General features: G+C 37.0%; 1 protein-coding gene and 1 pseudogene across 2 annotated transcripts in view; both read right to left on the bottom strand.

The window, feature by feature from the left end:
• The window catches only part of Lsamp (limbic system associated membrane protein), a 2,156,433-nt gene that overhangs the window by 1,677,367 nt on the left and 457,712 nt on the right, over positions 1–21,354 (bottom strand). The gene's annotated exons all lie outside the window — the stretch shown is intronic.
• The window catches only part of LOC147830465 (dnaJ homolog subfamily C member 14 pseudogene), a 190,292-nt pseudogene that overhangs the window by 73,276 nt on the left and 95,662 nt on the right, over positions 1–21,354 (bottom strand). The window contains exon 2 of the transcript XR_015452873.1: positions 1–21,354. This exon is cut by the window's left edge and continues 73,276 nt beyond it; it is cut by the window's right edge and continues 92,194 nt beyond it. The product of XR_015452873.1 is annotated as a dnaJ homolog subfamily C member 14 pseudogene (transcript).

The raw sequence follows: 21,354 nt of genomic DNA on the forward strand, positions 1-21,354 counted from the left end.
AAAACAAATTCCACACATACCAAAATTTGCTGTGTACAATAACTAATAATCACTTATGGCTATTCCGCACTTGAAATGTGAGTAGCCCAAACAGTGTTGTGTTGTAAGTGTGGAGTACCCACTGGACATTGATAATTTGTTACTAAAAATAGTGTAAAATATTTTATTAATAGCTTTATGTTAATTGCACATTGGAATGATGATACATCATGTATACAATCAATGTGAAATTCGTTTCATCTATTCACTTTTCCTTCCTTAAAATATGGCTACTAGAAAATTTAAAATTGCATATGTAAATTGCATGAAATGCATCTGGGAAGCATGGGATGGAGGTATGATCACAGGATGATCACAACAGAGTTCTATCTGTTTCCTCTCTCAGCTCTCCACAAACAAATTCCCTGTAGAGCAGCACAAGGAGATGAGAATTATGGAGGCAGGTGTTTGCTGGCCAGTACAGAGAATGGATAGGTTCAAGGGTGAGGCTCCAGCATGGGAAACTGGCCTCTCAGTTCCTAAAGACAGCACTGTTCCAGGCTCAGACCCACTGTCTCCAACACAGGGAGCACTCAGAGTGAGCACGCCAGGCCCAAGTTGATTGGGTCTTCATTTGAGCCCTAGCTCCTCATTTTTATCTTCCTCTTTTAATGGAGTCTTTTTCTGGTGAGGCCTCAAACAGGGATTTGGATAGCATTTTTAGCCTCTTTAAAAAAAAATCTCTAATGGTTTTTAATTTTTGCAAGTGTGATTGAATACGAATTTGGTTTTCTTTGAAAACATCTGCCATTAGACAAATCCTTAAACAAAATTTCATCAAAATGTAGACTTAATGAGGCACAATCTGTTGTAGTAGTTGTTGATAATGCAGATGCCAGGGCCTCACCACCAATACAGATAGTTTAGTAGGCTTTGGCTAGGGAACGGGAGTCTGAATATAGACAACATCTTTGCAGTTATTCCCATGCATTCTAAAATGAATGACTCATCATTTGCAGGAAAAGGTTTTGCTTTTTAATTATTCTATTTAAATAGGTACATTAAGTATTAACTACACTGCCATATCATTATGCATATATGTAAAGATAAGAGAATATATCTCCAAAACATTTGGCTTCACTATTGTTCGCTCATGAAAATTAATTCACAGTCACAGTTTCTCAATATATCTAAACATTTACTGGTTTTTATACTCCACCTTTTGAAATGTATTCAATAAAAAGAATTTCAAAAAGTACTTAATATATATCTTATACTATTATTTATTTATCATCCCTAAAATTCCATGATATTTCCTGCAATTATAAATTATAAATCATGTAAAGAAGAGATTACAAAGATTGATGTTTTGGTAGGAAGATGAGAATCTCAAGAATTAGCTAGTCCCTGAAAATATATCCAGTCAAAATGTCTTAAATATATCTATAACAGGGCCGGAGATTTAGCTCAGTGGCAATGTGCCTGCCTCGCAAGCACCAGGACCTGAGTTCGATCCTTGGTACCAAAAAAAAAACGTATCTATAACAATGTATTGTCTATTTGAAAAAGCTAGAAGAAATCATTTATAAAGTTTTCACCATAAAGAAATGATGTTTAAAAAGATAAATATGTTTAAAATCATTTAAACATTATATTATGCACTTGTGTATTGAAACACGGCACTCCATTAATTTGTAAAACTTATGTATCAGTTAAGAATAAATTTAAAAATATAAATTTTCACCTATGTCTACCCACAGGGAAACTGTGGAGAGAGAGAAAAATACCATAGTTTTTTTGGAGATAAAAGTGAGATACTTCAACCAAAACGTGTCATATGTATCAAAACAAATTGGGGAGAATTAACCTGGAGTTTATGTCATGTGACACAAAGGGAAGACCAGCACATCATTGTAGAAAGCCTGGATTGCAGTTTGTGATCATCCATTAACAGTGTTGTGACACTTCAGCTTCATTGTCAATTTGATTTTCTTGAGAGCTTCCCAGGGAGTTAGTAAAGCCCACATTCAAGTGGGTCTGTGGACATGACCCTGGGTACTCTAGACCCCTTTCACTCTTGCGCTATTCCCAGCTCTGCTTCCCATCTGCTGTGAAGTGAACAGGTGTGCTCCTCCTTGCCTTCCTTAATGACATTCCTACCTTGAGCTAGTCCATTATGGACTGAATCTCCTGAAACCATGAGCCAGATAAACCTCTTCTGTAAGTTTCAGGTGTTGGTGTTTGGTGCCGGTGATAGAAAAATTACAATGAAAATTACATCCCTTGTATTCTTACAATCCATGTGTTGTTGTTTTGTTTTGTTTTGTTTTGTTTTGTTTTGTTTTTACCCATACCTGCAGGATTATAGACCTGCCAGGATAGAAGAACAGAATCATGACCGTATTGTGAGGGCTAGATTTAGAGACCTCAGAGATATGTCTTCATGTGGTCTCCTTATGGAATGAAAAGAAATATTGCAGGGCACCTGTGTAGGGACAAGTGTGGTTTCCAGAATGTCGTAGCTGCTGCAGGATAAGATTGAACTGCAGGTACTAAAAAGGTAACCAGGGAGCTCATCTGTAGCTGAAAATGAGGCCATCAAGGTTCAGTTTCTGAGTCCAGGGCCTGAGGAAGGGGAGAAGGCAGAGGGCAGGGTGACTGCCTATAATATTACAAGACAGACATCCTTGATTACAAGCACTACCATTTAATCATTAGAGAGGAAAAAGGCAGAGGTGTGGGTAAGTGATACATCTTTTTATCTCCTTGGGAAAACGACTTTTTTTTTCTATTATTTTCAAAAGAAAACATCAGGAAAGCTGATCAAGCCAGCTGCCTTTTGAGTAAACAAAGAGCCAGACTTCAGAAAGCAAAGATGACAGTGAGCATGGAAAAGTCTGAGGGTAGATTTTTATCTCTCAACACAAATTGTGGAAAGTTTCTCAAAACTTATGTTATAAATAAGTGATAGTGGACTAATGCATTTCTTTCTTTTTCCTTCACTATTGGGTCACTATGCAATCATGCAACTTTGATTTCACTACCTCTCACCATTTTACCATGCTGTTTTCCCCTCTTTGTTCAGAAAAATAAATAAATAAATAAATAAATAAATAAATAAATAAATAAAATGATGTGCCCTGTATGGTAGATCCTGCCAGAAGCAAAGGCAAAAACAGACAAGTTTATAGAATATTTAATAAACCTTAGCGCACACTTGCCAAGTTCCTGGAAGATGAGAGTTACATTTTGAAATTTGTTTGCAGCTTCATCTAATTAACTACCTGTTTAAACTTGGGTGTGGTCCCAAATTCTTGGCACTCTTCTCTTCATGGGAACATGTAACTGAGAGATTATGGCCACTCTTGGGAAGCTGATAACTCAGATATATTTCTCTTTTCACAAGTATTGTCAGACAAGCTCTTTCTGCTGTTCAGTTTCAACAATACAGTGGCTATAACGGTTGTCTTCTATAGTGTTTAATGCATTCCAAGCACTCTCAGAAGTGCTTCACACTTATTTACTCATCAATCTTTACCACAACTCCATGTACTAGGTAATATTATTATCCTCATTTTACAATGAGTAAATCAAACACCAAGAGAGAGTAAATGACTTTTCCAGAGACACACAAAGAATAAGCAACTGAACTACTCCATGAAATGCTACTTGCAAGAAAACAAAAGTGCATGACAGTGCCATATAACATCCTTGCAATGCGGGAAAGGGAGTGGCTTTGGGGTTAAATACAATCTCAGCCACACACCAGCTACATGCAGTGCTGTAGAGGTGATATAATTGCAGAGGTGACAGAAAGATCAAAAATAACATGTGAAATGAGCCTGAACATAGCAGCCACTCAACCATAGTTGCTGTTGGTTTTATTATTATCATTCATACTGGGGATAGAACTCAGCATCTAAGTATGAGGGCAGCAAATGCCCTACCACTGAGTCACATCCCCATCCCCATTGGTGTTCTCTTTAACATTAGTTATAAAACACTGTCTGAAACTATTACTTTCAATTTTTCTTCCTTCTGCAATGGAGTGTCCGCCACTTCTCCTGCCCTGGCGAACATTTCTTCTTCTCCCTTGGGCAGCAGGGATGTGCCCTGGGCCTTTCTATGCAGAGCACAGTGATGAACGGTGCTGCAGCACATCAGGTAGGGAAGAGGCCATAGGAAGGGCCACACCAGGCTGTGCATATGTCTGAGATCCCCAGGACAAGTTGTGTTCACTGCATGGAAGAATAGCTGGCTAAGTTAATCCCAGGGTTGCATTCTCAGTAATGATACATCTCAGGCCATCGATCCATGGATTTATTTTCAAGCTTATTTAAGCAGGAGCTATAAAAAGCAGAGCATCACACAAATGCAGTATGGAATCAAGCCTTACACTCTCATCCCTCTAATTCTCTCAGATACCTATCAGTTTGTCTTGATTTTAGACAGCAAAATTCAATATGGTGACAGATTGGAGAATTTTGTTAGGGCTGTAATTTTCCACGTAATGGTATAAGTGATGCTGTGCAGAATTGCCATCTTGCTCATGGATGTTTTCTGGAAGACTGTGCCCAAAACAGAAATCAGCATTGGTCCTTAGGTGATTTACTATGCCATTATGGATGCTGTGAATTTTCTAGAAATTTTCAAACACACGTTTGCAAAGTTGAGAGAGTTTCAGTTTTCTCCTATCAATGGGGAGTGGGATTGAACATATCACGCTAAATAAATGTAAGGGGAATTATCAATATATTTTTCTGCAAAGAGCAAGGGCAACTCAAGTCTACTTCAGGCAAAAAGACAACCTTATGTCTTCCTTTTCCTTGCCCAGTTCTGAGACAATGAGTAAGGGTGTACCATGTGTTAAACAGTCAGATAAGGTGGAACAGGAACTAGGCTAAATGAGGTTGAACATTAGGTTCTCTTCTTGACAATTCTGCCTTAGACATTTCAGGAACTTTTGTGCTATTAATAACTGAAAGTTCTGGGTATGAGTGGATATAGTAATTATTCTAAAAAAATATTAATTCCCTAAATGAAAACAATATGAATTGTATAAAATCAGTAAGTTTTTATGGTGTATACTTTAAGTATATTTAATAAAAAACTAAAATATTTGAACTTGAGGTAAATTTTTTCCTCAAACTCTACACCATAGGACTAAGTTTCTTGGTACATTAAAAGTAAAGCTGTTGACAATTTTCATAAAAAATTCTCAAGAGTAGGATCTCATATAGATGACATATCAAACTGGCACTTTCCAGAGCCTGGGCAATATCAGATCCTAGAATACTCACTTGTTAATAGTAATTCCTATATAGCTTCTGAGGGGTTTCAGCTGCCTCTTTTATGAGAAGTGCATGTTTTTAACAGCTTTACAGGAGTCTAGAGAATTGGCTTGTGTCTCTCCATTTGGATTTAATGTTCTAAAATTTCTCAAGCTGGAAATGGTCTGAGAAGTCTGTATAGGACTCTATTTCTCAATATCTAAATAATCAAATCTATCATCAGCCAAGTCTTTACCTTCCTTCAAGCAAGCTTAAAATGTATAAACATATAAATATATAAGTGATAGAAGCTACTTTTTTTTTCCTTTTGAAACCTCACTTTATGGACCAATGTGTTTGTTTTCCAAAGGGGAAAAAAGTTAATTTTCCTGATTTTGGCAGAAACAAATATTTGGGGGGGCTATTTAGAAAGATACTTTCAAGGTTGTTTTATTCTTCTTTCTATTGGGGGGATTATCGCCTGGTGGAAAACCACAAAAATGTTGGCCATGTTCTTTGACTGTTATTTTCAATAGGTAAGATGTGCTTTGAAAATATTTTTATACAAAGCACACTCAAAACCATTTTTTTTCCAATTTTAATGTCTTGAAAAATCTCATGCTTCTTTTTTTCCCACATTACTATTGCCATATCTAGAATACACTCCCTTGAGTGTGAGAAGGCTATGGTCAGGTATGGTGCTGTAACTCAGTGGGTCCAAAATGAGAGAAAGGAACCTAGCATTATCTTCTTACATGCAGAAAGGGAGGGATCATTCTCATCCTCCATTAAGCTCTTCCTGTCTTACTTCCATTTCTTCCTTGTATAAAGAACTAAATTCTTTTTCTGGTGAGCCTGCCTGGGTGAGATTGTAGTCTGCTGTGAATATAACACAAAGGTATATCCCTTTCCCACACAAGATCCCATCATAGCAAGCTTGGAGGATTCAAAGAAAGGGGCTTTTTGAGCAATCTTCTTGTCTTCTACTTCCCACAAAAGGTTTACTAAAAAAATCAAATTACTCAGTGAGCCCACAATAATGTCTCTTGCTAAAAAGAATGAGTCTCATTACCAGAATAACCAGAGTGAGAGACTACTGCTCATCTTCACTGTTAGGGGTTGAATGTGTTTCCTCAAAATTCATATGTTGAAATACTAACTCCTAATACCGCAGACTGGGACCAGGTTGGAAATGGGGTTCTTGCAGATGTGATTAGTTAAGCTAAGGTCATAGTAGAGTAGGATGGGACTCTACTCCAAAAAGACTGGTGTCCTAAAGTAGGTAAAATTGGACTCCCCCTGCCCCAAGAACTTCATGTGAATGTGAAGGCTCAGATTGGAGAGGTGTGTCTACAAGCCAAGGAACACTAAAGATTGCCAAACAACCCTTAGAAATTAAGAAAAAAGAATGGAACTAACCAATGCTCCCTCACAGGCCTCAGAAGAAAATAATGCTGCTAACAGCTTGACTTTCAGCTTTTAGTTTCCAAAATGATGAGACCATGTCTTTCGATGGTTGAAGCCATCTAGTTTGTGGTACTTTCTTATGTCATCTCAAGAACACTAATATCCCTTTGAAATTAAGTTCTGGTCCCCTCCCTGCTATAACCATTCTGAAACCAATTTGAATGTCCTACTCCTTTCCATGGCCCCCTGGGCACCTGCCTTTTAGAGCACTTGAGAAAGAGATGGGAGGCAAATGGCAGGTTCAGTGGCAGGCAATAGAGTCAAGCTGCCAAGACCCAAATGGTTCTGTCATCATATCAAGACCTGGAAATGACAAAATTCACCACTACTGTAGTAACAGAACAACAAAGGAGTTCTGAGCCTGTCTCTTCATGCTCTGTCTTCCTAGGAACCCAGGTGTAGTTACTCTAACAGGCAAACAAAACAAACTGCACAGATAACTATGTTACTGGAAGATCTCTGCTGACTGGAGTTTTTGAACACTTTTCTACACATTCTCAAAACAGCCAGTCATCATAGCTGTGGGCATCTCCTGTAGCACAAGGTTGTGATCTTCCTGTGTAAGGATCTGTCCTACACACTGCATCCCTCAAACACACTGAGGTCTTTTCTCCATTTGATTTGCTCATTGTACAACCGCATTCTTTAATGGCACTCTCTTTCTGCCATCTATTGAAACTCTTTCAAGGCCCAGCTGAGGTCCCACTTTCTACATGAAGCCTTTCCCAAATGCAGAAACTCCTGTTCATTGCTGTGCTGTGGTGAGACTTGATGACTACATCACCTTATTCTGCCTCAGTGGACTTTGCTCCCACATCAAATGGTAAAGTCTATGAAAGACACTAGTAACTTCCTCTATTTCGAAGTTCTGCCTCAGAGCATATACCGGGCTACAGGGCACGCAGACTTACGGAAACAAAATAAACAGCACTGACTGTTCCGATGGATGTATGTTAGTAATAGGTCCCCATATTATAAGCATAGATATGCATAATTTCAGGACCTGGAAAATATTTTGGTTTGCACTATGTCATGTAATCCTTCCAGAAACCCTGAGGGATATATATTTTTACCATGCTTTTGATGGTTCAGAATTAGTGAAAATGTAGCCTAAAAAATGCTTCAGAGTGTATTTCAAGTCTATGATTCTCAGAAGATCGTATTTTATAGAAAAATTCTACCAAGAGCGGAGCTTTCAAGCTTTTATAGTTGTCCCCCTTTCCTGATCTCTTCCTTTCATCGAAACTTTTGGTTAATGAAACCCCAGTCTCACTATCATCATTCACACAACTATGCAGATTGCACTTGCGTTTTTCATCACATTCCCTGTTTTAAACAGCTCCTTAAAAGAAAGAAAAATAATTCTGTGCCATTTTTGGATGAAACAAATAACAAGAATAAATCATCTAAAAATAAACAAACAAATAAATAAATACAAACACTTCAGCCTCCACTTGAGCAAAATGTTCAGCTGCTTGGTGCTACCAGCCAACATGATTAAGGTGTCATTCCTCCTCTTTGTTTGTATATATTATTTTGGGGGAATTTTTTCCCCTTTAGTGTTTGTTTATCTTTTCCAATATTTTCAAAGTCATGCATCATAGATTGATTTAGAACCTTGCTCAGGGGAGATAGGCAAGTCCAATGAAGGAGCAGCCAGTGAGTGTAATTAATACCCGCCAGTCATGGTACCACCATTAGCATGCCAGGATCCCGGGCTGGAAAGAAGGGAGTTGGGAGGCTTAGGCACTGGGCTCTGTGGTCACTCACTCAAAGCACCAGCAACAGCAGTGGCCAGGTGACACGAAGCAGGGGGATGCAAAGGATGCCACTTCACTGGTCAAAACGAGAGAACCAAAGGACAAGGAAGCGAGAGAAGCAGAGAGAGAGCAAGCTCAGGAGGAAGGCTGGCAAGGCAGGCTCACGGAGGAGCACTGCAGAGACAGAGAGGATGCATGGGGCTGATGGATCACTCCCATTTAAAATACAAAAGTAAGGCAGCTTGCCAGAGCAGTTTGGGCCAGTTTCATTAAAACTCTTCATTCATCATACTGAAATGAGGCAGTATTTGTTACTGTGCTGGTGCTGTCCTAGCACCAAAGCTATTCTGGTCCTAAGTACTGATTCAGGGAGGGCTGAGCAGCAGGTGGGGAAGGAGACTGAAAAGTGGCCGCACCCAGCACACACTAGTCCTTGTCTTATTCTGGACCTGGGCCTACAACCCACAGTTGGCAAGCATGTGGAAAAGGCTTAGAGTTTCCACAGTGGTGAAAAACCAGGAACCCAAATCCCAGTCTCAAGCCACTCTCCTGGGGGAAAAGACAACAGGAGTTTCATCAGTCTGACTCCTCAGTGAGGATGTGACGGAAGCAGCTACATCTCCATATGTTGCCTTCATATGCTCAAGGAAGACTAAGTTTCCATAAATGAACATAAATACAGTGGCGTGTGTGTGTGTGTGTGTGTGTGTGTGTGTGTGTGAAGGTTCCTTCCTAACCTTAAGAGAACACTGAATATAGCTACAGCAATGGTTAAGTTGATACCACATCAAAATTCCCCTAGTTCTTTTTCTCTTCTTCTTCAGCATAACCTTTTTTCTTTTCGATAAGTTAACAGAGGAAGGGAAATGAAAATCAGCTTATAGATTGAAGGGTCAGCACTAATAACTGGGTCTGACCCTGGTACAGATCCTCCCCTGAGATGGGTCACATGGAGGAAGAGGAGAACCCTACACAGGAGAGGTCTGACCATTGTTTCTTGTTTGGGGTGTCCCTGGCCATGCTATACCAATCTTTCCCAGAGATTTCTGACAATCAAATTATGAGAGCTTCTAAAGTAATGTTGTAGGTGCTATACAAAGAACAAAATCTCCCATCACTATAATGACATGACTGGCAGCAATGTTGCAAGATGAGCAATGAACTGCAAACATGTTTCCAGTCTTTTGATGGATTCTTTGTCTGCTTCCTCCGAATGCCAGGCCTGTGCATCCAGAGCCAGCTTTAATGAATCACAGGCATTGTTGAATTACACAGAACACTTGAGTGGAAGGTTGCTACTTGGAGAGTGTATTTTCCAGGACTGTGGTTGCTATCAGAATACGACAGAGTCAGCTTCCCAGCTTGTGATAGTAAGAATATGACACCACATATATGCTATGTAGAGCTATTCAAATTGTACTAGAATATTGTTCCTTCAAGTTCACTCATCACTCATTCATTTACTTGTTCAGCAGCAGGGCTCTGTTCCTAAAGACTGTAGGACAAATTGTAGGTAGAAGAGAAGCAGAGATGAATGAAATAAAATTTCCCTGAAGGTATGAACCTGAGCTATGTTTATAAATAGCATATCCACAAGAAGTGATACGAGAACAGAGCAACTTCAGCATCACAAGGATTCCGTGAAGGAGACAAAGTGCTTACAATATATATTTTTACAGACACACAGATATACCAGTCTTTCAAGTTTTTTAGTTATGGGAACTACGAATTTGTTTTGTTTTTTTTGGTACCGGAGATCAAGCACAGGACTTTGCACTCTCGAGGCAGGCATGGAGCCACTGAGCTACATCCCTGGCCCTGAATTTGGTTTTAAATACTAAGTGAGATTTTTGCATATTATTTTCAGTACTCAAATGGAAAAATAAACTCCACTGGACATATAATCTCACTTTAGCCTTATATTTGATTTTCCACTATTCAATCTTCAAATCTTCAAGTCCAACCACTTTATGTGAAATTCACATAAGCTCTCCACCTCCTCCCTCTTCTTTAGGGGTAGATTTGTTGATGAATAGCCAATAAAGGGCAGGAAGGGAGAGAAATTAAAACCAAATAGCCCAGCTAATTATTAGACTGAATAATTGGCCTCTGCAAAATGAGAGTTGATTGTGTGCTTACATTACTAGTTAACCAAAAATCCCACATAGGTGTAAAATAAAATTATAATGTTCAGAATAGACAATTTGGTAGATAGAAATATGACCTGTAAGTCAAAGGTTAAAAACAAAGCTTCTCATTCATCTAATGCCAACTCATTAATTACAAAGTCAGTGTAGCCTAGAATAGCTCTCGAACAGGAAAGAACTGGCTCCATCAGTTTTCCCTATCATGTTAAAAAAAATAACTAAATAACCATAAAACTTTTGTGCTTCCATGCACAGTCTTTCTGGCTCATGGTCAAGCTGCCCCCCAAATATATCATTTGTCCTGCTATGCATAACCTCAATGTTAATCTTATTTATTGTGGTTTAAGAAGGTAGAAATGGCATAAATAAATCTATAGAAGAAAACCAAGGCTTACATTAGCTAATGATTTTACTCTTTTAAGAATTTCCACTTTGGTCTTTGGAGATGTCAGTTTTCTATATATCTGCAAAAGTCAATTAAAGAAAAACTTATTGTTTTAACTCTTCTTTTTCATAGTTTTCAAAAAAGGTGCTAAATAATATGAACAAGAAACACAGTAAAAAAGATAGGATACAATAGAGAAATATACTGTTAGAACATATCAGATTATTACATAAGAATGTCTTTTGGAGTTTACTACTTCATATGAATTAAAGATTAAGGAGTTATATACTGTAGAATATAAGAAGATTCCACATAGCATGTATACAGCCTCTGTGATGTGCCACAACTATACATATGTTGTCTCACAAATTCTCTTGTGATATCTTTGAAAAGTAGGGAACAGGCAAGAAAACTGAGACTTGGAAAGTATAAATAATTTGATCAAATTTGTACAATTAGTGAATGATATCATTAAAATAAAACCTTTATTCTATAATAAGTTTCTGTTTTTCTATGTTGGAGAGAAGAAAAAATCCTGAAAACATCTTTTAAGCTTTGAAGGACAAAATAGTGTAAACATTGAACACGGACCCCCCCCCACACACACACACACTCACACACACACTAGCAAGAGGCAAGCTGCATGTGGAAAAAACACAAAAGATTGACTTATTACCAATAGAGATATGTCAGGCTTGCTTTAGAAAGTCCTTGTTAAGGAGTATTTTTTCATCATTTTAGGCTACTTTTATTTTGATTGGCAATCTTGTCTCTGTATTTCTCAATTCTGTATGTTTCATAGCATTCTGCACCCAGTAATGAAAACCTGTCTTTTAAATAAGACCAGAGGAGGCCGGGGATTTAGCTCAGTGGTTCTTACTCCTGCCTCACAAGCGCAAGGTCCAGAGTTTGATCTCCAGTACCCCCCAAAAATAAATAAATAAATAAATAAGAACAGAGGTAGCATTTCATATTGCCTACTTTAGATGCCAGCCCTACCACTTCCAAGCTCGGACAAATTACTGAAACTCCCCATGCCTCAGTTTCCCCATCTATAAAATAAGAACAATGTTAACATAACTACTAAAGAATTAACACATGTGAAATGTTTAAAAGAGTATCTAGTAACCAGTTAGATCCATATAATATCTTGTTACTCTAATACTGATAATAGAGATAAGGGATACAGCCCAGGGTCTGGCACTCAGCATGGACTTAACAAGTCCTGCTTCCCTTTCCTCATTTGAAAACACATAGTTGTTTTACCTCAGGAAAAAAATGTAGATGAATTAAGTGCTTTTAAATATACTTTGATTTCTTGTACTCCTCTAATTCTCCAAAATTTATGCCCTCGGTTTTTACTACTCTTGGGAGAAGCATTATTCACACATCCTTCACACATCCCATGAATAGAATTACTGCCATCCGCATGGCTTTCTTGGAATTCTAATTGATTCGTTTTATGATCAAAAATAAGGAAAAATTTTAGTTTAAACTTCATTAAATATTAACTACAATGATACATATTTTTCATGCCATCTGATGCTTAATTCTTCTAGAAAGGACCAAAACCCTAATGAGGTTCTCTTCATTTATTCCTATTTAAATTTTTTAAAAAATTAGGACATTTATTTAAATAAACTTCCTTAACTTGAGTTCAAATGTATGTTCTTTCATTTTAAGAATCCCTGTATTTGGCTTCTAGGAACATAAGAGATATTTTGGTGTTTGTAGAGGATTCTCTTCCTGAAGAATAGAATGTTAATTTCCATGCTACTGTATCTTTCTCCCTGAGATATCAATTGTGTTTTTCTCACAATTAATGTTTTCTGGGGACAGTCTTTGCCCAGTAACTAGACTGTGTATTTCTACTAGTAATAGATTATAGTAGAGAGAGAAAGACAGACAGACAGACACACACACACGGAGAGAGAACCAAAATTTACTATATTTTTGTAGCATATGTTTCTATGCTACAACTCTTTATTATACCATGCTGATAGGAGTAGTTTATTTTTCCTCTTCCCATGTCATTTTTTCACCCAGCTTCTTATAGATTATATCCTATCTGTATGTAACTGTAGTCTCCTATCCAGCTTACTATCTTATTAATAGTTTCAAGTATTTCACATTTGATTTTATGCCTGAAGGATCTGGCCATCTTGTTTTCCTTAAGCTTTATACTAATCCCATTTCTCCTTTTGTTTCTTTATCTCTCTTTTATTAAGTAGAAGAGAACTAATCTAATAAAAATACCATGATGGAGAAGGTTGGTGGCAAGTCAGGCCTTAAGTCTCTACTCAAATATACTAGAAAGTATTTTTAAGATACTTTTAATGTGTAGCCTCTGCTCCCGTTCTGACCTCCAGACTTGTGGCCTCCCCAAGGATCAGGAATCATGCAGCAGAAACACCTGGGGTCAGAGTATCATTGCCATGAGTTTAGGAAGATGGCACAGTGGTAGGCGGCAAAGAGAGGGCTGGTTGTTGAAAACTGAAGCCCATTAGGAGAGAGAAGACATAGCAGATTACAGCAATCCATGTAATCCATGAGTTGCTGGGATCAACACCTCCTACAGAAACTGGACCGGCTACAGAGGAAGGGTGGCTCAAATCTACATTAGAACCTTGTAGAGTTCTAACCCACAGAAGGTCAAGGAGCTCAATTCTGACCTCAAAGCCAGAAACCAGCCTGAATCTCACTGGTGGCTTACTGAGACTGATGAACTGGGCTCTGCACACTGTTGTCCACGTTGGATACCGGCAATAGCAAAGTCACACCTCGAAGAGAACCTTTTCTTTCTTCTTTTTTTTCCTCTCTTCCTTCTTTTCTTCATTTCTCTCCTTTCTTGCACCTGTTTTTGTCCAAATATTCTGTTATTTTCTTTATTATTCTTATTATTAAAAGAATGTGAATACAGTTTCTAGTTTTCCTGTTGTTGTTAGTTTGTTCCATTCTTGTTTCTGTTCCTTCCTTCACTCTTTTTCTCCTGTCTTCACTAATTTCCCAAAGTTTGTGTGATCCTCCTGTGTCCTTTAGCCCTACTCTTAACCTCTCTTTCTATCTCTCTATCCCACCCCTAACTCCTGCTAAGTCTTCTTTCCAGAGGGTAAAGCCACTATATTGAAGGGTTTACTAATTGTAAACATATTTCTGGTGGGTCCTTGATTTTGATATATAACCACAAGTCTAGTTTATGCAGTTAAAGGGGTCAGAATAATAGCTACCACAATTTGTGATATTCTAAGCTGTGTTTGATGCTATTGTTCTTGCTGTTTGTATTACTTTGGCAAGGTGATATGATTGCTTTGTCAATAATCTTTACTGGTATACCAGGACTGAGATCACTTAAAGACCATTATAGACACAAAACCCAAAGGCCAACTATACCAGGAAGATAATCCAAGAAGTAGCCATTCCTTAAGGGCTCTAAGTACTAGCCAAACAGATACTTGCAATAAGCAATTTACAAGTAGTAAATTAAACCAAATCCTTCAACAATAACAAAAACTAGAAATAAGAAGGCAGTTAAACAAGATGCAAACTCAGACTTCCAGATCACCGAAAGGAAATCTAGGCAGTGAGATGGAACAATTGGAAACTCAAACACCTGGACTCCCTGAACTGGCAACAAAAGAGGATCTGGAAAAAAATGAAGTCAGAAATAATTTCTCATATAACAACAGAGGTGGTGACATTAGTGAAAGACATGATTAATGACTCTAGAGAAGACACAGATGAAAAATAGATGAACTCAGAAACATGATGGATTCCCAGCATAAGAAAGAAATGGAATCCATAAAACAGATTTAAACATATATCCAGGGATTAAAAACTCCACTGAAAGTTTGTGCAGCAGAATGATCCAATGTGAGGATAGAATATCAGATAGAGAAGATAGGATGGCAGTTAAAGACCAGGAAAGGAAAGAATCCTTAAAAATACCAAGGGATCGTGACAAATCAATTCAGCAGCTGCTAGGTAATGCAAAGAAGAATAGCATAAGAATGACTGGAGTCAAAGAAGAAACAGAATATATTGCAAATGACATTTTTTTTAAAAAGCTGCTCACAGAAGTAATAGCAGAAAACTTCCCAAGTGGGGGAAAAGAACTTGACCTAGAGATAAGTGAAGAATATAGGACTCCACCTAGCCATGATAAAAAAAATCTACACCTAGACATATAATAAACCCAACAGAAGAACAAAATATTACAAGCAGTTAGAGAAAAGAAACAAATCACATGCAAAGGAAGACCCATCAGAATCACAGCAGACTTCTCAACTCAAACCCTTAAGTCAAGAAAAGTCTAGAGTGAAGTATTTCAAGCCCTAAAAGAAAAGAATCTCCAAACCAGATTGATGTACCCTGCAAAACTATCTTTCAAAATTAATGGAGAAATAATATACTTTCACAATGAAGAACACCCAAGGAACACAAAGCCAGCACTCCGAAAAATTTTAAACAATGTCCTGGGAAAAGACAGTGAGGGTCACAACACCACAAAGCCCAATAGAATTCATTTATCAGGCAAGACAAGAAATTAAATGCAAAGGTGGGGGGAATCCAACAACAAGAAAAGGTCGTGACAAAGATAAGTCAATACATATCAGTTATAACCATGATGTTAATGGTCTCAATTCACCAATCCAAAGAAATAGACTGGCAGAATGGATCAAGAAACAAGATTCAACAGTATGCTGTATACAAGAAGCACACTTTATTCAAAAAGAAATTCATAGAACAAAAGTTAAAGGGCAGAAAACAGTACTGCATGTTACAGAAACCTGAAAAAAAGCAGGATTGGCTATCTTGTTTGCAGACAAAATGGATTTCAAACCAAGACTAATTAAGAGGGACAAAGAAGGTCACTACCTTCTTGTAAAAGAACAATCCAAGGGGAAGAGATGACAATCACAAATATACATATGCACCAAATACTACAACCAACTGTATAAAACAAATAATAATGGACATAAAAAATCAAAGAAGCACTAATATAATGGTAATGGGCGACCTCAGTATCGCACTGTCACAATAGATAGATCAGTTAGATAAAAAAAAACAACAATGAAATACTGGAACTCAACCAAACTCTTGAACAAATGAACTTAACAGATGTTTACAGAGTGTTCCACACCACAAAATCAGAATACACATTCATTTCAATTGCACATAGGTCATTCTCCAAAATAGAACACATACTTGCTCATAGAACATATTTAAGTAAGTGAAAAGGAACTGAAATTATCTCCTGTATATTATCAGATCATAGTGCAATGAAATTGAAGATCAATAGCAAAAGAAATCACAAGAATTTCATAAACACATGGAAATTGAACAACGCACTTCGGAACAACCAATGGGTCACAGAAGTAATTAAAGAAGAAATAAGACAGTTTCTACAATTAAACAACAATGCCAATACAAAATATTTGAATTTATGGGACACAATGAAAGAAATGTTCTGAGGAAAATTCATAGCAGAGAACAGACATATTAGGAAAAACGAGCAAGCTCAAATAAACAACTGAATGCTGAACCTCAAACTTCTAAAAAAAGAAGAGCAAGACAAACCCAAAGCTCATACAAGGGAGGAAAATATAAAGATCAGAGGAAAAGTCAATGCAATGGAGACTAAGAGAATGATACAAAAAAAAGTAATGAAGAGCTGGTTCTTCAAAAGAATAAACAAAATTGACAAACCCATAGCCAACCTTATCAAAAAAAAAAGTAAATAAAAGGCCCAAATCCATGGAATTAGGAATGAAAAGGGTACAATGGACCTAGCAGAAATTCAGAGGATCATCAATACCTACTTTGAGAACCTATACATCAATAGGATTGAAAACACAGAAGAAATGGACAGATTTCTAGATATATATGAATTACCAAAGATTAATGAAGAAGACCTAAAAATTCTAAACAACCAAATATCAATCAATGAAGTTGAAAAGGTAGGTAAAAACTTGCCAACAAAGAAAAGCCCAGGTCTAGATGGCTTCACTGCTGAATTCTATAAAACTTTTATAGAGGAACTTTTGCCAATATTGTTTAAACTCTTCAGTGAAATTGAAAGGGATGCAATATTTCCGAATTCATTCCTGGAAGCAAGCATCACCTTGACCCCAAAAGCAGAGAAAGACCCAACCAAAAAAGAGAAATATAGGCCAATCTTTCTAATGAACATAGATGCAAAAATCCTCAATAAGATACTGGCAAACAGAATGCAGAAGATCATCGAGAAGATCATACACACTGACCAAGTGTGATTCATCCCAGGGAGGTGGGACTGTTCAACATACACAAATTGATAAATGTAATATATTATATTAACAGAGCCAAGAACAAAAACCATATGATCATCTCAATAGATGAAGAAAAAGTGTTCGACATAATCCAACACGCATTCACTATAAAAATCCTACAGAAAAGTGGAACAGATGGTCTTTATCTCAACCTGATAAACCCATATATAAAAAACCAATAGCCAACATCACACTAAATGGTCAAGAACTGAAATCCTTCACAGTAAAATCAGAAACAATACAAGGATGTCCACTATCAATACTCCTGTTCAATATAGTTCTGGAAACATTAGCCACAGCAATTAGACAAGAGAGAGAAATAAAAGGAATAAAAATAGGAAATGAAGAAGTTAAATGGTCATTATTTGCAGATGATATAATACTATATATAGAAGACCCCAAGAACTCCACCAAAAGTCTTTTAGACTTAATAACCAAATTCAATAGAGTACCTGGATACAAGGTCAACATGCAAAAATCAATAGCCTTCTTGTACATAAACAACAGACTCACTGAGAGAGGAACTGGAGAAACAACTCCTTTCACAAAAGCATCCCCCAAAAATGAAATTCCTAGGAATCAATCTAAAGAAATAAAAGAAATAAAACAAATAAAAGACCTCTACTCTGAAAACTACAGCACTCTGTAAAAGGAGTTCAAAGAGGATTTCAGAAAATGGAAAGACATCTCTTGCTCCTAGGTAGGAAGAACCAATGTACTGAAAATAGTCATACCTCCAAAACTGCTATATAGATTCAATGCAATGCCAATTGAAATTCCAACAGCATATTTCAAAGATAAAGAATACAATTGAAAAAATTCATTTGGAACAAGAAGAGACCTAGAATAGCAAAAAGATTTCTTGGCAATAAAGACAAAGTAGGGGATATCACAATTCCCAACTTAAAACTATACTACAAAATTACTGTGATAAAAACAGCATGAATACTGGCAAAGAAACAGACCTGAGGATCAATGGAACAGACTAAAAGATGCAGAAACAACTCCAGACACACTCAGACACCTCATCTTTGACAAAGGAGCCAAACACCCCCACTGGGGGAAAGATAGCCTCTTTTTAATAAGTGGTGCTGGAAAAATTTGGTTTCAAATTGCCAAAGATTAAAACTGGACATATATCTCTCACCATGCACTAAACTAAAATCAAAATGGATCAAATATCTAAATATTAAAACAGAAATACTAAATTGGCTGGAAGAGAGGTTAGGTAGAACTCTTAAAGACATTGGTGTAGGAAAAGACTTTATAAACAAAACCACAGTTGCACAGGAAATAGCACAAAGAATCAAGAAGTGGGATCTCTTCTTACTGAAAAGCTTCTGCACAGCAAGAGAAACCACCAACAGTGTGAAGAAACAACCCACAATGTGGGAAAAAAATTTCACCTGCTGTTCCTCAGACAAAGGTCTACTATCTAGAATCTATAAAGAACTTTAAAAAAATCATACCTTCCAAATTTAAAGACCTAATCCAAAAATGGGCATCTGAAATGAACAGATACTTCTCAGACAAAGAAGTAGAAACAGGAAATAAACATATGAAAAAATGTTCAACATCACTGGTCATTTGAGAGATGCAAATGAAAACAATGCTGAGATTCCACCTCACTCCAGAAAGAATGGCTGTTATGAAGAAATCAACCAATAACAAATGCTGTTGGAGTTGTGGGAAAAAAGGAACCCTTCTCCATTGTTGGTGGGAGTGTAGACTGGTGCAACCACTGTGGAAATCAGTATGGAGATACCTCAAAGAACTAGGATTAGAGGGCCCATTTGACCCAGCTATTCTCCTGCTGGGTTTCTTCTCAAAAGAATTAAAAGCATCATAGTATACCAATATATGTGCACCAATGTTTATATCAGCATAGTTTGTAATAGGTAAATCTTGGAAACAAGCAAAATACCCATCAACTGGTGACTAGATAAAGAAGTCAAAGTCTATGTAAATAGGGAAGGGCACACAAGTAATGGGGAAAAAATAAGAACCAAGATATATCATGTACAGGTACAAGCAACCAATGATAAATGTAAATGTATACCTAAAATGTACCAATAAAAGAATTTAAGCAAGAAATAAGATGGAATACTACTCAGCCATAAAGAATGATAAAGTAGAGACATTTATTGCTAAATGGATGCACATTGAGACTGTGATCTTACGTGAAATAAATAGGATGCACATGTGTAAATACTGAATAGTTTCTCTGGTGTTAGAAACTGAAAATGTAAATGAAGACAAAAATGTATAATAGATAATGTGAAATAGGAAGAAAAGGTCCAAAGGAGAAGATGAAGGGGAAGTTGTAGGGGTAAGGGAAAGGAAAGAAAGAAGTGGAAAAAATATGAGAAATGGAAAAAATGGAAACAAATCTTTATAAAAAGGGAGTGGCAGAGGGGTTGAAGGGAAGGCAGGGAAATGGGGAAAAAATAAGAACCAAGATATATCATATATAATTACAATTTCCCAGTGATGAATATCATCTCACTGTATACCTAAAATGTACCAATTTAATGAATAATAAAAAAGATATTGCAGTCTTTCATTGATAAAAGATTAACATCCAATTGTCATCAAAACAATATGCTCTATCTTAATAAAATTAATGTGAAAACCTCAGAATCTTTTTTGATGAGAAAGAAATTTTTATCAAAATTTACTATGTGCAAAGAATTAGGGGTATGAATTTTATTATTTTACATTAATTTATTTTTTTGGTATTGAGGATTGAACTCGGGACCTTGCATTTGTGAGGCTGGTGGTGGCACTACTGAGCTAAATCCCCAGCAGGAGTATGAATTTTGAATGAATAAATAAAACAAAATCACTAAGTTCGATCTCTGGTACCAAAAAAAAAAAAGAAGAGGTTCACTCCTTAAAATCCTGATACCACAGAGAGGAGTGTGTGTGTGTGTGTGTGTGTGTGTGTGTGTGTGTGTGTAGTCTCAGGAATTAAATCCAGGGGCTCCTGAAAGCTAGGCAAGCACTCTACCACTGAGCTACATACTCAGCCATTTAAAAACAAACAAACAAACAAAATCACCACCCTACCAAAGCAGATTTTAAAATGTCATGATTTATATCTAAAATATCCCCCAAAGGTCCTGTAGGCCCAGAGGTGGGGCATTTAGGTGACTGGTTTCATAGCTGAATATGGTGTTAGGAGAAGGCAACTGCTTGGAACATGTGGGTCCCTGGGGTTGTGACCTGGGCGGGTGAATTCTTGTCCTTGTCTACTTTATCTTTCTGTTTCTTGGATGTTATGTGGCAAGAATTTTTCCTCTGCATTGCCCTTCTGCAGTGCTCTTTCCGCCTTGGAACTCACCAACCATGTACTGAATCCCCTGAACAGTGAACCAAAAAAACCCCTCTCCTACTTTAAGTTGTGGTGTCAGATCGTTTCTCCTAAGAATGGTAAAATAGGCCCAGGTATTTAGCTCAGTGGTTCCGCCGCCTGCCTTGCAAGTGCCAGGTCTCAAGTTAGATCCCCGGTACCAAAAAGAAAAAAGAAAAAAAAAGAAAAAGAATGGTAAAATGACTAATACATAGAGTATGATCAGCAACATTACAATCAAAATTAATACATTTAAGCTTTGAAGCCATAAAGCATTAGATAAAATTATAATTATAAATGTGGCATCAATATTCCATTTCCATGAAGCTCAAAAGAATCTAAAATAGAGAAATTTCCCGAGAATCACCACTGACAATTTCACAAATCTAAAAGGCCACCTCAAATATACTACTTAACCAAGTCAAATCTCAAATCCATCAAATTTTTCTCCTGCTTATTCTTACACAAGCTTTTTTCTTTTCTGATGTTTTCTATGATTATTCTCCAGTGGGATATTCCTCAGGCTTTCCAATTAGATGCCCATTTGGGTGTCTGGAAACAATTTGGAGTAGATGGCATGTATTTTAAATTACATTTATTTGAAATGCAACAATATTTTAACATTCCATTATTATATTTTCTTCTTGATTACTGAAGTGGCTGTTGTGATAGGATTGTTTCATATT

The sequence above is a fragment of the Heterocephalus glaber genome, unplaced genomic scaffold (genome assembly GCF_053883595.1).
Source record: "Heterocephalus glaber isolate CG9 unplaced genomic scaffold, H.glaber_assembly_v1.0 deba00000122, whole genome shotgun sequence".
NCBI classification, from domain to species: Eukaryota; Metazoa; Chordata; class Mammalia; order Rodentia; family Bathyergidae; genus Heterocephalus; species Heterocephalus glaber.